This window comes from Nasonia vitripennis, chromosome 4 (genome assembly GCF_009193385.2).
Source record: "Nasonia vitripennis strain AsymCx chromosome 4, Nvit_psr_1.1, whole genome shotgun sequence".
In the NCBI taxonomy this organism is placed as follows: Eukaryota; Metazoa; Arthropoda; class Insecta; order Hymenoptera; family Pteromalidae; genus Nasonia; species Nasonia vitripennis.
Window position 1 is genome coordinate 20734974 of NC_045760.1, and position 14110 is coordinate 20749083.

General features: G+C 47.4%; 1 protein-coding gene across 2 annotated transcripts in view; it reads right to left on the bottom strand.

The window, feature by feature from the left end:
* Window positions 1-14110, bottom strand: part of LOC100121155 (neuroligin 3) — a 279197-nt gene that overhangs the window by 172059 nt on the left and 93028 nt on the right. The gene's annotated exons all lie outside the window — the stretch shown is intronic.

The following is a 14110-nucleotide window of genomic DNA, read 5'->3' on the forward strand; positions in this document are numbered from 1 at the left end:
TCATATAATTGACCTATCGGAAAAGTACGAGCTTTAAATACGCAGTGCAAGTTTTCCTCTGTATAGATGGAGATTTCATAAATGGAAGCAAGATTTATTTCTCCTATTTTGCTCTTCTTTTACTCAAGAGAAAGTCTCGCACAATACTCGTAGAACGCATTAATCGACTAAACATTCGAAAAGGATGAACGAGGAAGCGATTAACTCCTCTCGCTGCAAGCTGCGCTTATCCGCAAAATCAACAAGCCGCTGCGAGGACTGGGGGTTATTTATGACGCGCCGAAGAAAAAAGGAGAAACAGTCTCTTTCTGCATGCGCGTCTGTCTCCCTTTCTCTCGCCGCCTCAAATCCCCGAGAGCTTGTACGAACGCAACGGGGCGGTTAGCCTTCTGCTGTAGCACCTACAGCGCTACCGTAATCCAGAATCGATTTCCCCGGCATTGACCCGCTGGCTGTGCAGTCCTTGTACGTATGTTGCGCGGCAGCTAACTCTTGTTGGCCTAAATGTCGGAAAGGATGCGCGCCAGCCAGAAATCTCCCTCTGCGGCTCTGTTTGAGAAGGGATTTATATGGAACTCGAGGGTCGATTTTACTTTTATGCCACTGAAGTATGCGGACCCACAACTCGCGGGAAAGCGGCGGCGGGATCTGATTACGTGGCGCCGTTTTTATTAGGGATTGTATGCTTGCTATTATTATTACCCCGTGGATGGCAGAGAAGCGGTAATCGTTTCCTGGAATTTGGGGGAAATATACGACTTTCGAAATTTGATGGCTGACCGTCGTAAGATGCGGGGATAATCCCGATTAAATAAATTTCGAACATCCAGCTATACTGTATACGACGAAGTAATCTTTTTTTTTGCAAAATAATACAAATATGCAACGCAGCACGAACCTCTCGTAATCAACTCACTCCAGCATTGCCTGGCGAATAAAAAGCCAGATGAAAATATCCAAACCCAAAATCTCTCTCTTTTCCGGGCGGATTTTCCAAATTTTCCGGACGTTCATTTTCCCGTCGTAGCAGCCAGGATTCACAATAGCGGAGCTCGTTTCCCTCGTTCGCGCAAAGGTTTCTGCCGCGCGCGCTTCGGCGCTGCCTTTCGAACTCAATTTCGGGCTCGCCTGCTCCCGCCGCGGGCTGAATCCGCGCGCCGGAGCTTGCATTTGCATAAAATTTTTCCAATGTCGAGGAATTTTTTCCTCGCGTCTATGTACGCTATAGACGCGCGAGCGGAGATTAGAAAGATTCGCTTTCGGCCAGCCGCTCTTCGATTTTCCCTGCACGACCAAGCTCGTTCCGACGGTGAGGATGAGCTTTCAACTTTTTGCGATGCTTTTTAATTTTTAACGAATCCGCCGGAGACGTTCTTTCAACACGCGTGAATTTTAAAATCTCGACGCGCAGCCGGAAAAAGCAACGCTCTTGAATGATTGATTCGACTTTAATATGTCATCGTCTTTTTCGTCAGATCGAAATCCACGCGACTAGCATCGAAATGAAAAAGAGATCCCATCGCAAAGTGGGTTGTAAAAAGTGTCGATCACACACGCAATAAAGCTGCACACAGACTCCGCACGTCATCTCCCTAAGGTTTGACCGCGCAGAGTGGTACACGCGAATCGCTTCCGCTTTGATCATCGAAGACATGAACCGAATAAACCATCGTTCGACGAGAATCGGTGCGGTGATACCCCTCTTGTAAATGCACAAAAGAAGGAAGCAGAAAAAAACGAGCCCCGGCTCGGCAGAACTTCGAAAAAGAAAGATAGAGATAGAACTTTGTCGATACGCGGCTCAGCCGGAGTGATTTATAAGCTTTGAAATTTCAATCTCCCTGCCTGAGGGGCTGGACTCCCTTTCGCGACAAATGGCTCGCGTTAGCAAAAATCATTAGGCGATACAGGCCAAAAAAAAGTCATCCCTCGAGGCGTGTTTTGATTAATCATTTCTCCGCAGCAAAAAGTTAGACGACGCACAGTGGGAGAAAATGGACAAAATTCGAGCCACGCGTCATTTTTAATCGTAGAGCCATGATTTTTTTAAAACTCTTTAAAAAAGTATCAAGTTTAAGCTACAGGTGCGGAAATTATTGTATCACCTTCCCCTAAACCCATGCGACCTCTAGAAGCCACCCCTACCAAACCACAAGCAGTCTAACTCATCTATCTCAGGGAACAATACACCATGAGCCAGCTAATCACCTAAATACCTACCCCTAACCTGCTTAACCCCTAGAAACTACCCCTACCAAACCACAAGCAGGCTAACTAGCCTAACCCTGGGAACCGGAGGGGCGAAAAACCGAGCGACGCGCAATGCTGAATTAAAATTCATCGCGCGCGCAGTTTGCATCGAAAAAGCTGCGCGAGCGCAAGCAGAGAGCGATGGAAATCCGCATGACGAAAGGCTTCCTTGAAATTCGATTGTACGCGCGCGGCGCTGTATCTGCGCGAGGCCAGAGTGTAGCGGCTGGCTGGCGGCGTATCTCGGCAACAATAACGGGGCGGTGCACGTATTAATCTCCGCCGAGACTAATTAATTATTGACTTATCGCACGACGACTATCCGTCCCTACGGGAAGAGCCGGCTGCAGCTAGCTGTGCGCGGGATGGAGTTGCCGCTGGTCCTCCGGCGCGCTGCTGTACCGGAATTCATTGTTCGTGCGACGCCGCCACCGACACTGCTGCGTGCACGCCTCCGCCTCGATATATCGGCCTGTACACGGGGCCTTGTCAGTGTGTATCTGATGCTCCTGCTCGTAATGCGCTGCTGCTGCTGCCGCTGCTACCGCTACTGTGAATCTGATTTGTTTGAATACGCTGCCGCCGTGCTCCTCGATTGGCTTCAGTTCTGGCATTAATCGTCGCTTTGATTCCGAACTTGGAATTTCGAAGACGCAGCGGTGCAGCGAGTCGTCGTCGCGTACTAGCAAGTTTTTGGAACGCAAATTTAGGCGACATCCACGCGAGCAAAGATTCGTTTTCATAACTAATTCGCTCTTGAACTTTGCTCTTGGGCGTCTGAATTATCTCCTAGAGTTTTCAAAATTGGAATAGTTTCGTGTTTGCGGGTGAAGTTAGTGCCGCAGTAGTGATCGTAGCAAAGTATTTTAAGGTGAAGCGTATGCACTTTGAGTTTGCGAAAAAGTCCGTGTTTTCATGATGCCGATAAAACATTGCTCATTCACGGAGCGAACTGCGACGACATTTTTAATATCGCTATCCATTTTCAGAAATACATCCGTACCAGCCAAGGAATGCGCGAAATGAAAATCAGCCGCGTGATACGCTCGTGGAGACACCTATACATGTATAACCACGCGGAACGAATTTCATCAGCGCCCATTAGCTTTAAGTGGGCATAATCACTGCGAATCGCGTTCGTTATATCCGAAGCCGAATTACGAGCTTTTCGTCGAAAGCACGCGTACCAACGGAGGGCGCAAAGAGCTTTTGACTTTTGTTCGCAGTGCGTGCGCGCACGATACAGCCGAGCCGAGTCTGTTTGTCGTTCGAAATCAGCTCATCAGGGCGACTCGATGCTGCGATGCTCTTAGCTAAATTAAATTTCATGAACGCAATCTCGTCGGGAATTCGCGCATAATCCGCCGCTCGCTACAGCTGGAGCTTGATGCAGCGCTCCTGAAGTCCGCGCGCGGAAGAGCATTGCGCCGTTGATGCAAGATGATCTGCTGGGCGCTGAGTTATAAGGCGATGAAGGAAGAATCCCGCCTATCCATTTATCTATCTATGTCTCCTTGTGTCGAGATCCCGAAATGCACTTTGAAGAAAGCTTTCAAAACTTCGCGCACGCAACACGCCCGACTACACCTGCCCCGGCGACACGTCGCCTCGTATTCTCGAGAGCGAGAAACAAAACACGGAAAAGCGACGAGCGCGCGGCGCGCGAAAAGCGCAAAGAAAAACACTCGTTCGTCGGCTGAACCCTCGGCAAAAAGAGAAAAAGCGCACGATTCTCGGGCCCGCCGGCGGTTTGCCGGGAGCGCATTTTATATTTACAGAAGCCGGCGAGTCGTTAAGCCGAGCTCGCGCTCGCGCGCTTATTAAGGCGCGCAGCCCGGTGAAAGAGGGACTGTTTGTTACCACGCGCAGAGAGCCAAGGGAGTGTGTATACGTATATTTAGCTTGCGCTTTTAGCGAGGCGTTAATGAAGAGCCGCGCGACGAGGCTTAGTCCGAAAATCGCGCGGCGACCGGGCCCGAGACCCCCGCGGCATCATTATTGCGCGGGGCAGACCTCCTTCTCGCAGCTTCTCCTGTAATCTCGGAGGGGCGTGGCCCGGGCTCCTCTGCAAGTGGCTGGTGTATCAATATACCGCTCGATGCGTAATGTAACCGTACGTCGGAGCGATAACATTGCAATTTAGTATAGATTATCATAACTGCCCGGATAAATTAATTGGCGCGATAATTCCGGCGCGCAGGTTTAAACGCAAGCCGACGACCGATTCCCGTGCTCTCGTGTGCAAGCGACGCTCGATTAATTTCACCCATACGCACATAATAGCGCGCTAAAAGGCCAAGCTCCTTATCGATCGTCGTTACCGCGAATTTCACAAAGGAGCCAAAGAAGAAGAAGAAGTTGAGAAGGAGAAAAAGATGAAAGCGCGGCGCGGTGGGAAAGCTCTTTCGAAACGCGACCAGACGAGCCGACGCGCCTAGCAAAGTTTGCTTATGCATAAATTTTCACGTATCATCGCGTCTTTTCCCAAGCATTCAAAATCTGCCGGCGCATTATACGAGCTCGCTGTGCAGCCCGCGTGTGTATACAAATGATTCGGCTGCTGCAGTCAGCAGTTTAGTCGAAGCGTCGTTCGTGAGCGCAATATAATATATACGCGCAACCGCGCGTTGAGAGGGGGTTCGTGTATGTGTATGTGTGTGTCGCGTCGTCGAGGGAGAAGAGGGAGAGAAGAAAAAGCGCCGTGACGGCTGACAGCGACAAAAAGGAAAGAAAAGAGATAGAGCGACAAAGGTGGAAGTGGGGTCGATGTGTTTTTTGCTGGCGCTCGCATATATCCGCTCGACTAGTCGCCAGGGTAATTGCGCCTTTTTCCGATGTATGCGCGCGCCCTCATGTGTATTGCAGCTGGGCATTTTTCACCGTGAACTTTTATGCGAGCGAGGCGTCAATAACCGAGAGCTTCTCTTTATCTCCCGCTGATGCTGTGGAAGCTGCAGCCAGCGAGACGGCCGTATGGACAGAGCGATCGACGCCGACGCATCGCAGTAGGGCCTGTATGTTTATGACTTGGCTTTAACGATATGTTTGCGAGACAACTTACGCGGTTGAAGGATTCTGGAGTAACGAGGGATGACGTTCTTTTTTATATTATCTATTGCGGTTGCACTCACCTGAAACAAAGAGAGAATTTTATTAGTGCCATATATATAAGCAGGAGAAATAATTAATTTATGACCATGTTTCATGTAGAGCAAGGTAATATTCCGATGTGATTAATTGAGGAAACAGTTGAGCAAAAGCTATTGGCTTCGCAGCAACGACCTTGTATGATTCCTAAATTCAAGATTATTATTTTTGCCATCCACAAAAAGCTCTTATAATATAGAGAAGAAAAACTTTATTCAAAGTTTCAGCGCAAATGTGCGCACCGATTTCGATATCGAATTTTTTCACTCAGCATCCCAGAGGAAAGGCACAAAACATCCTACCTGTAAACTACACGAAGGAACGCTCTCCTTCTCACTCTTGGCCGTGCAAACAAGTCGTTCGCGAACGGTCTCTTTAAGGTTTTGCGCTGCTCACGCGCGTGAGCCAAAAGAAGGCTGCGCGCATCCATGGCCTTATCTACCATTCCGACGGACTACCGGTGCAATATTCACCTCGAACCCGGTGCTGCACTACACCGGCGCGCGCGCGCGCACACACACACACACACACACACACACCCCAACACGTCTTGGCTCGCCAGCTATCTCTCGGCCGCCTTTTTTGTCCCGCTCTCTGCCCCTTGTCGGTTTTGCCTCGATGTTTCCCATTTTTCATCCGGATAGCGCTTGACTTCTTGCGCTGTATATCGGGAAGATTTTTTCCGTCGCCACGAGCTGCAGCGAATTCGCAGAGGGAGCGGTAATAAATGCTTGTTTTGATGGGATGTCGCGGGCTTATGCTTTCATTATTTTCTCTTGCGGGTTTATTTCGAGAAAAGGATGCTTCTGTGACAGATGCTATTTATTAGCATTTTTTTACTACTCTAGCTGTTTTTTTCTTTTTTCATTCAAAATTATGATGTTTCAGATGATAACGGAAATTAATAAATAAATAATGCTTTTAGTATAAGATTCCGATAAACCGATCAATTCCGTCACAGAGCTGATATCGTTAATTCCACGAAGATTCGGAGCAACCGTGAATCATCCGTTCAAACTTTTCGCTTCATGCCCGCGCAGCGCGTACAAACGAGCCTCTCGAGAAAGAAGAGAATCAAAAAGGAATCTCAGTTAAGAAAGTCGACCGTAACCAAAAGGATAAGAGAAGAAGCCCGCCACTTCCTCTCGATTTCCTCCTTTCATTTTCCCTTCATCTCCATCTTCGTCGTTGTCCACGTCCCCGGTTCAGGTTAATCTTCTCTTTTTCTCCCCTCCCACAGCGATGTCTCCGTAGACCGATTGAAAGTTCAGCGCTCACTTTCCCGTCCCTTCGAGCGTGCTTTGCTCTGTCTCTGCGGCTCTCACCCCCACCCCCTTTTAGCACCCGAAGACACAGCTCGCTGTAAGACCGCATCAATCGTGCGAAGCGGGAACACACACACACGCATTGTCTTGTTTAGTCCGCTGCGGTCGAGTGCATTGGCGGGAAAGAAAAATGCCCGCGGCCGCGAATTCGGTCGTGCGCGACGGAAGAAATCCAAGGTATACCAAGTTTCGCGAGAGTGTAGAGGAGGCTGATTGATTGTACGGAGGGGAAATGTTTAAACTTTCTCAAGGCTGAGATAGATTTCTTTGCCGCGCGTGGACTGGCGCGAAAACAAAGTGCACGAAGATCCAGTCAGTGAGACACTATACTCGGGATGGATCACACGTGTGCGGATAAAAGCTTCTGTTGGTCTGTAGGACGGCATTGAGCTCATTTTTATTATAGATCTTGAACGTGCTTACGACCCGATCGTCGTTGACTCTTTTTTGAAGGGCCTTTAATGTACGAATACATTTTTTTACAGGTATTGAGGTCATTTAATATCAATTCAAATTTTAGGATGTGTCGAATTTCGTTGAACCATGTTTCAAGAATTAATCGCCATATTTTCCGGCATTTAGAACTTGTCTTCGAACAACGTGTTCGCGTATTATACGTCTCCGCATAATATATGTATCACCTAGCATGGTTTGATTCTCGCGACTCTTAATTGATGACGCGTTAATTATGGCGCGCGAAGAAAGAGCGCATGCGTAAGCCCTTCTGAGATCGATTAGCGCGCGCGAGAGCGTCAGATCCGTTTCGGCATCGATCAAGAACAGTGTGATCCGAAGCCTAGCCTCTATTCGCGTGTAGCTTTTTTATAGTGCCTGTAGTAGCCGCTGTAATTTGAATTACATTTGTTAGTAAATCACTCGCGTGTGATTCCTCCCTTATTTCTATAATTCGTGTAAATAAAGTGCCTGTAATTCCGTATGGGCGAGACACAAGCGTGCTATCATCGCATAGTGAATCTTCGCTATAGATCCCGGTCGCGACGACTCGACGAGTCGTCTCAAGTCGTTCACGGAGCGAGGGCTGGACCCGTTCCCGAGAAGTCGGGGCCCTGTGACGTGCTGGGCGTTGCCACCCCGGGATATCTCCATCTTCTCGACCGACAACCTACCCAGAAGAGAGGGTGGTCCGACTCACGTACAGCGCACCGATATTTGCGATTTGCGGCGTTATTGTAGGGGCTGATCCCCGAAATATTAGGTAAGCGAGCGCTCTGTAAATATAAGGATCGATCATTCACTGCGTAAGTTAAATTAGATAATAAGTTTTGACTTTTGTATTTTATGCTTATATACATCCTTTAATTACTTGATAAATAAATATTTCTATTTCACTAGCTTGCTCAGGCTTTTCCCTCTGTTCCGTGAGGGTTTTTATGCCTAAGCAAGTTACTGTTTTATATTTAGTTTAAACGCGAAATTGCTGCATTTTTTATTTAAGGACCCGACTACTCGTTTCTTTTCCCACTTCCTTCATAAATGCAATTTGAGTGTTTTCACAACGGCTACTTCTTAATAAATTTGACGGGTCGAGAAATCATTGTCAGGAATAATTTTTCTCGACTGAAAACTGTTTTTTTGAATATTTTATATTTGGTGATGCCTAAAACTGATGAATTAAAAAAAAAAATTACTCCACACATAATTCAACACGCTAATCATCACAGGAAAATTCGAGCGATTCCTCAAATCGATGCTAACACCGTTTCAACGAGAAAGTCTTGGGAAAGAGCTGCGGACGCTAAGCATTCGCAGTTCAACCGCACTCGGACTTTATCTACTTATCAGTTAGGTCCGTTCGTTCGCGAGCGTCGAGTGTATACACCCGCTGAATCGAATTTCTCTCGTTCTTTTTCTTTTCCTCGCGCGCAATTTCCACGCACACACACACACACACACACACACACAGCCTTCACGTCCGCGCACTTCGTCTTTCATGACGCGTATAGATATACACCTGAGCGTGGCGAAACAATGGGCTTTCTCCCTACGCGGTGAGGGAGAAAGAGAACTTTTTACGGCTTTCCGTTCAATGTCTTTTACGGCTTTTCTAAGGAACGTCGGTCAAGTGAGAGATAGAAAAAAACGCTTTAGCCATTCGAGTGCGCCGAGTGTTTGCGGCTCTGAAAAGGTCTGGAAAAATTTAAAGTTTGCGGCTTAATCGCCGGAGTTCTCTCGACAGTCTCAACGATTGATTTGGGTAATGGAGAATATAATATATCCTCACAAAACAGGTTAGCGCTCGCAAGCATAATTATCCGTTTGTCGAGTGTTTATTTGAATTAAAAAGTTTTCTTACGCTTTTAAAAGTTTTTTTGCGCTTGATCAATGGTCAGTATATTTTTAGCTTTTCGATTTTCAATGTACTCATCTTTGTTAAATGAAAAGCACTGCAGCGGTCAAAGCTCCCAGTGGTCATGCATTTTTTTCAAAACCTTTTCGTAATTGCCCCAAAAGATGCTAAATCTTCATGTATGTATTATGTGTGTATGATTTAAGATGATATCTGTATAGGTACTAAGTCTTTGTAGCAAATTTTACACACACCGCACCCAAACGGAGTATACAGCTATTGCGATAAATAATCTATAATCTATTTTGCGCGAGTATAACGCGCTTATTGTACGCACGACGAGCGCCGGAATAATTTTATTAATATCGAACATAAGCACGGGGATCAGAAAGAATCCTGTACAAGTTGTTTATACCGCATCAGGAGAATAAACTTTACGCGCGCAGTCCTATGCAAAATTTGCGATGTAATTCCGAAGCGCACGCTGGTCTAAATTTTATTTCCGCCGGGTGAAGCTCGGCTTTTATCCCTCGCCTGTAAAATTCCTGCAAGCTCGCCTGATTGCGCACACAAAGCTAGGCGCGCGCTGTAAAACGCGGATTGGCGACGCCACAAAAATTCTCGATTCCAGAAATTTACCAGCGAAAGTACGTGTCTCCGACTCGCGCGCGCGTCTGCCTGTACGTGTCTGACAGCGGCGTCGCAGATGAAATTGTGCAATTGACTCCCGGGAATTTCATCGGTGAGCAGAGAGCTTAATTACGGACTGAATAACACAGGCGCGAGTGGAATGAATCTAAAAGTTAAATGGGCGGGGATGGATTCTCTCGGCGACTCGGCTGAGCGATTCAACAAAAGAGCTTGGATTTCCGCTTTCACGAGCAGTTCGAGGAGCTCAGCCCTGCTGTCGGGGTTATAAGGCTTGATATTTTAGAAAGTTCGCGAGCTAGGAAGCGGGTTAGCGTGTCGGTGGAATTAATTAGTATGTGGCGTATCAAGTTTTTGAACTGCCTATACGCTGCGAGACGGCACGACTATATAATTCAGGGTAACGTTACGCGGCTATGGTGTCGGAACTTTCGTCGCATGCTACTATTTTCCCTATAACGCGATGGCTTTATTGGTTCACCAGAACGCGAGATAGCTGCGAGAAAGTGCCTCGTCGCATTCGAGTGACCTGGAATGTCGGAAAAATCCTGTTTCGTAGTCAATCCGACGCAAAGCACGATTATGCGAAAGAGAGTGGAACATCTGAGAAGAGCGAAAATCCATAATGAACAGTGGGCGGTGTCAGAATCCTTTCGCGCGCACGTCGTTCTGATTTATGCGCATTGTCGATTGCATTTTCACGGGGCGAAGAGCGCCTCCTCGACATGAACGCAAACTTGGCTTTACACGCCGTCGACAAGTGAGCATTATGAAGAGCCTCTTTATCCTTCGTTAGCTCTGCAGCGCGCGCTTCTGCATCACGCGCGAGACGCCGCGCTTCTTGGCAGGCGAAGCTCGTCACGAGTCGACGACTCATACGCGGGGCTTGCCAACGAAAGAACTGTATACAGAGAGGTACGTACTTATTGTTAGACGAGCGAGAAATATTCGCCGTTCATTTGAAAAAAAAAAAATAAAAAAATTGTTATCATTGTTCTCGAAAGGTTTCATTACGATTATTAAAAATTTCAATTTACGATACGCGTGCGTCAACAGCGTGAAATTTTATACGTTTATTTCATTTTACGAGATGGAGCGGAGGTATATACGACTCTTCGGATCTTCATTAATACGAAAGCAGCATCCCCGCTTGTCATTTGATCACCGATACACAATGTAAATATCTCCGTTGGAAATGATAAATATCAAATATTATCGTTAGCTCGACCATGCGCGAATGTGACTTTATTACGTCGGCACGAGGTCAGTCAGTCTTGGAATGGAATTTTCGGGTTATTGAATTGATTCCATTTTTAAACGAGAATAAAACGAGGCTCGTAATTATTCCTCGTAATTTAATACATCCCGTTCATCACGTCCGCGGAAAATCTCGGCATATGCGCGCGCTGAGTGCGACGATAATTCACGTTTGTTAAAATCGTAAAAATATCGAATGTCTGAAAATTGACAGGATATCATCTTCGTTGTACGCATACCGAAAACACTCTACGAATCGGAGATTTCCGAGATAGGGAGAAAAGTCAACAAAAAAGAAAGGAGAAAAAAGCCAGCCAGGAAGCGCCAACGCAACTCCAGGTCGACCGAGAAGAGGGAAAAAAAGTGTCCGCAAGCTCGCCTCGGACAATTGAAACTCCGCACCCCCGAAAAAGAGAGGAAAGCCGTAGTGGAGAAGAGGGTGGGAGACAAAACTCCAAAGAAGAAATAATCGAGCCAGCGATCGGCGAATCTCTCGGGCGTTTAATTATGTCAACACAGGATATAGGAGCTACCTACGTAGATTGGGAGCTGGAGAGAAAATCGCCCGGGAAAGATTTCGCGAACGGGAGGGGGTACAGTGTATGTGGGCACAGGCGGAGAGCAGGGATTAATCGGCATCGTAACCTCAGCCGCACGCTCCGATTCCGGGCTTGTTTGGCGAGTTATCAAGATCCGCGGCGGCGGCGGCGGCCGACGTCCTCCATATCGGAATTACGCTCGACAGATAGATAGGCAGATAGAGGAAGGTCCGCTGCGGGTAATTTACGAAAACGTATTTAACCTCCTTTCGGGACGGAACTCTCGTATATGCGTGCATGGGTCTATGCTGCAGGATACAGGAAACAGAGAGGGGGGCTGAGCAGCTTTATTGAGCGAGCTCTGCTCCAGGCTATTTTAATTGATATAGCTACGTGCGTCTGTGTGAGCGATGAGCGTATTGGTTGAAATTGAATGCGTATACCCTTTTCATAAAAATGGCGCTTTTATCAGTAAAAACGAGTTTCGTTATTCGTTCCCGCAGAATCGAGCGAGCAGCGATGTTTTTCGACGAAATTGTAAATACCTGTACCTATACCAACACTTCGAGGGCCACTCTCAGGATTCTGAAAAAGAAAGCCCAATCAGCATCGGGACTCTCTCTCTCTCTCTCTCTCTCTCGTCTATTCCCTATGGTGCCACGCACCACAAACAGGGTTCTGACACCTGGCTTGACTTGTGTCTAATCGATGAGCAGGATCGCCTGCTGTCATACTGGAAGACAGACGCACCTTTCATCAACGGACACGACCTTATCACGGCCACTCTCGACGTACAGATTCCACGCTAGGTACCTAACACATACTCTTACAGAAACTTTAAAGGAATCAGCGCCGAGAAGCTAAGGTACTTTCTTAGCACATGTGACTGGTCATCTCTCACCACGTCATCACTCGACGAAAGCATATCTATACTTAACGCTAATCTAACGAACGCCATCAATCATCTCGCCCCATTGCGGATTGTGACACCAAGACGACAACGTCACCCGTGGTACACCACAGCTCTTCGTGACCTTGTATCCGAGAGGGATAGATTTTACAGGCGTTTCAGGGACTCTAGGCTCGATTCGGATCTCCGCATTTACAGACTAGCTAGAGACTATGCTCACAAACAAGTCGAGGAAGCCAGGATGAATTATTATTATTCGCGCCTATCTACCTTGACCGACGTTACCGAGATCTGGAGAGAGCTGGAGAAACTTGGAATTTCTGCCACTAAGGCCCCATTACCATCCCGATTTACCACAGATGAACTCAACAGGCATTTCAGCGCGATCTCCAACGATCTGTTGGCCCCTGCCGTTGAGGATTATCTTCTCACCCTGGAAAGTCTTGACCTCCCGGAACACTTCGAGTTCAGCACTATAACGGAATCGGACGTGTTGGCTGCGGTTTCGCACTTTGATAACCAGGCCAGGGGAAGTGACGACATTCCACAGGTTGTTATTTCAAAAGCATTGCCGGTTCTCGCTCCCTTACTAAGTCATATTTTCAACCTGTCCCTGCTTCCCATCTGCCTGGAAATTGTCACTTGTGCGCGCACTCGACAAAGTCAGTTCACCAACAGCCGTGACGTACCGTCCGATTTCACTTCTCTGCTTTCTATCCAAGGCCCTGGAGTGGCTGGTGCACATGCAAGTCTCAGAATACCTTGAATCAAGGCTCCTACTAGATAATCTTCAAACAGGCTTCCGCACTGGTCACAGCACTCAGTCTGGCCTAATTAAGCTAACTGATGATGCCAGGGCCGGGATAAACAAAAAGAAAGTAACACTTCTCCTTCTCTTTGACTTTAGCAAGGCGTTTGACACTGTGTGTCGCGTCAGGCTCCTAAGAAAGCTATCCACCTTTGGCTTCTCAAAGCAGGTCATCCGCTGGTTTGCCTCCTACCTCACTGGGAGAGAGTAGGCCGTCGTTGGTGACAATAGCGAACGTTCCTCCCCTCGGCGTCTTAACATCGGCGTCCCGCAGGGGTCCTTTCTGGGTCCCCTGCTGTTCGCATTGTACATCAACGACATCGGTTTCTGTCTTGATACCGATGTTTTCCATCTCATCTATGCGGATGACTTGCAAATTTACAGTCAATGCCACCTTGAGGAGCTCGATTCTTTATCAAACAGGATGAGTGCTAATGCCGAGAGGATAATGGGCTGGGCTGCACAGAACAGGCTAAAACTCAATATTAACAAAACCAAAGCAATTGTCCTGGTCTCCCCCTACTATATAAATGCACTACCTTCAATAGCTAACACCTATATCAACATTGGGGGTGCCCAGGTCAGCTTTGAATCTTCTGTGCGTAATCTGGAATTGGTGCTTGACTCTAAACTCACATGGAAGGAGCATGTTACACAAGTGTGTAAGCGTGCTCACTCGCTAATGTACAGGCTTTACTTTTTCAGAAAAAGTACCAATCTCAGATTGCGCAAGCACTTAGTGCAAGCGCTCCTGTTTCCCCTTATAGACTACTGTTCTCTTGTATACTGTGACCAGACGCAGGAACTCGACTTAAAACTACAGAGGCTCGTGAACACGGGGATTCGGTACATCTATGGTGTAAGGAGAGATGAGCACATCTCCCCATACAGGCGGGAGCTGCAGTGGCTTACCATTGC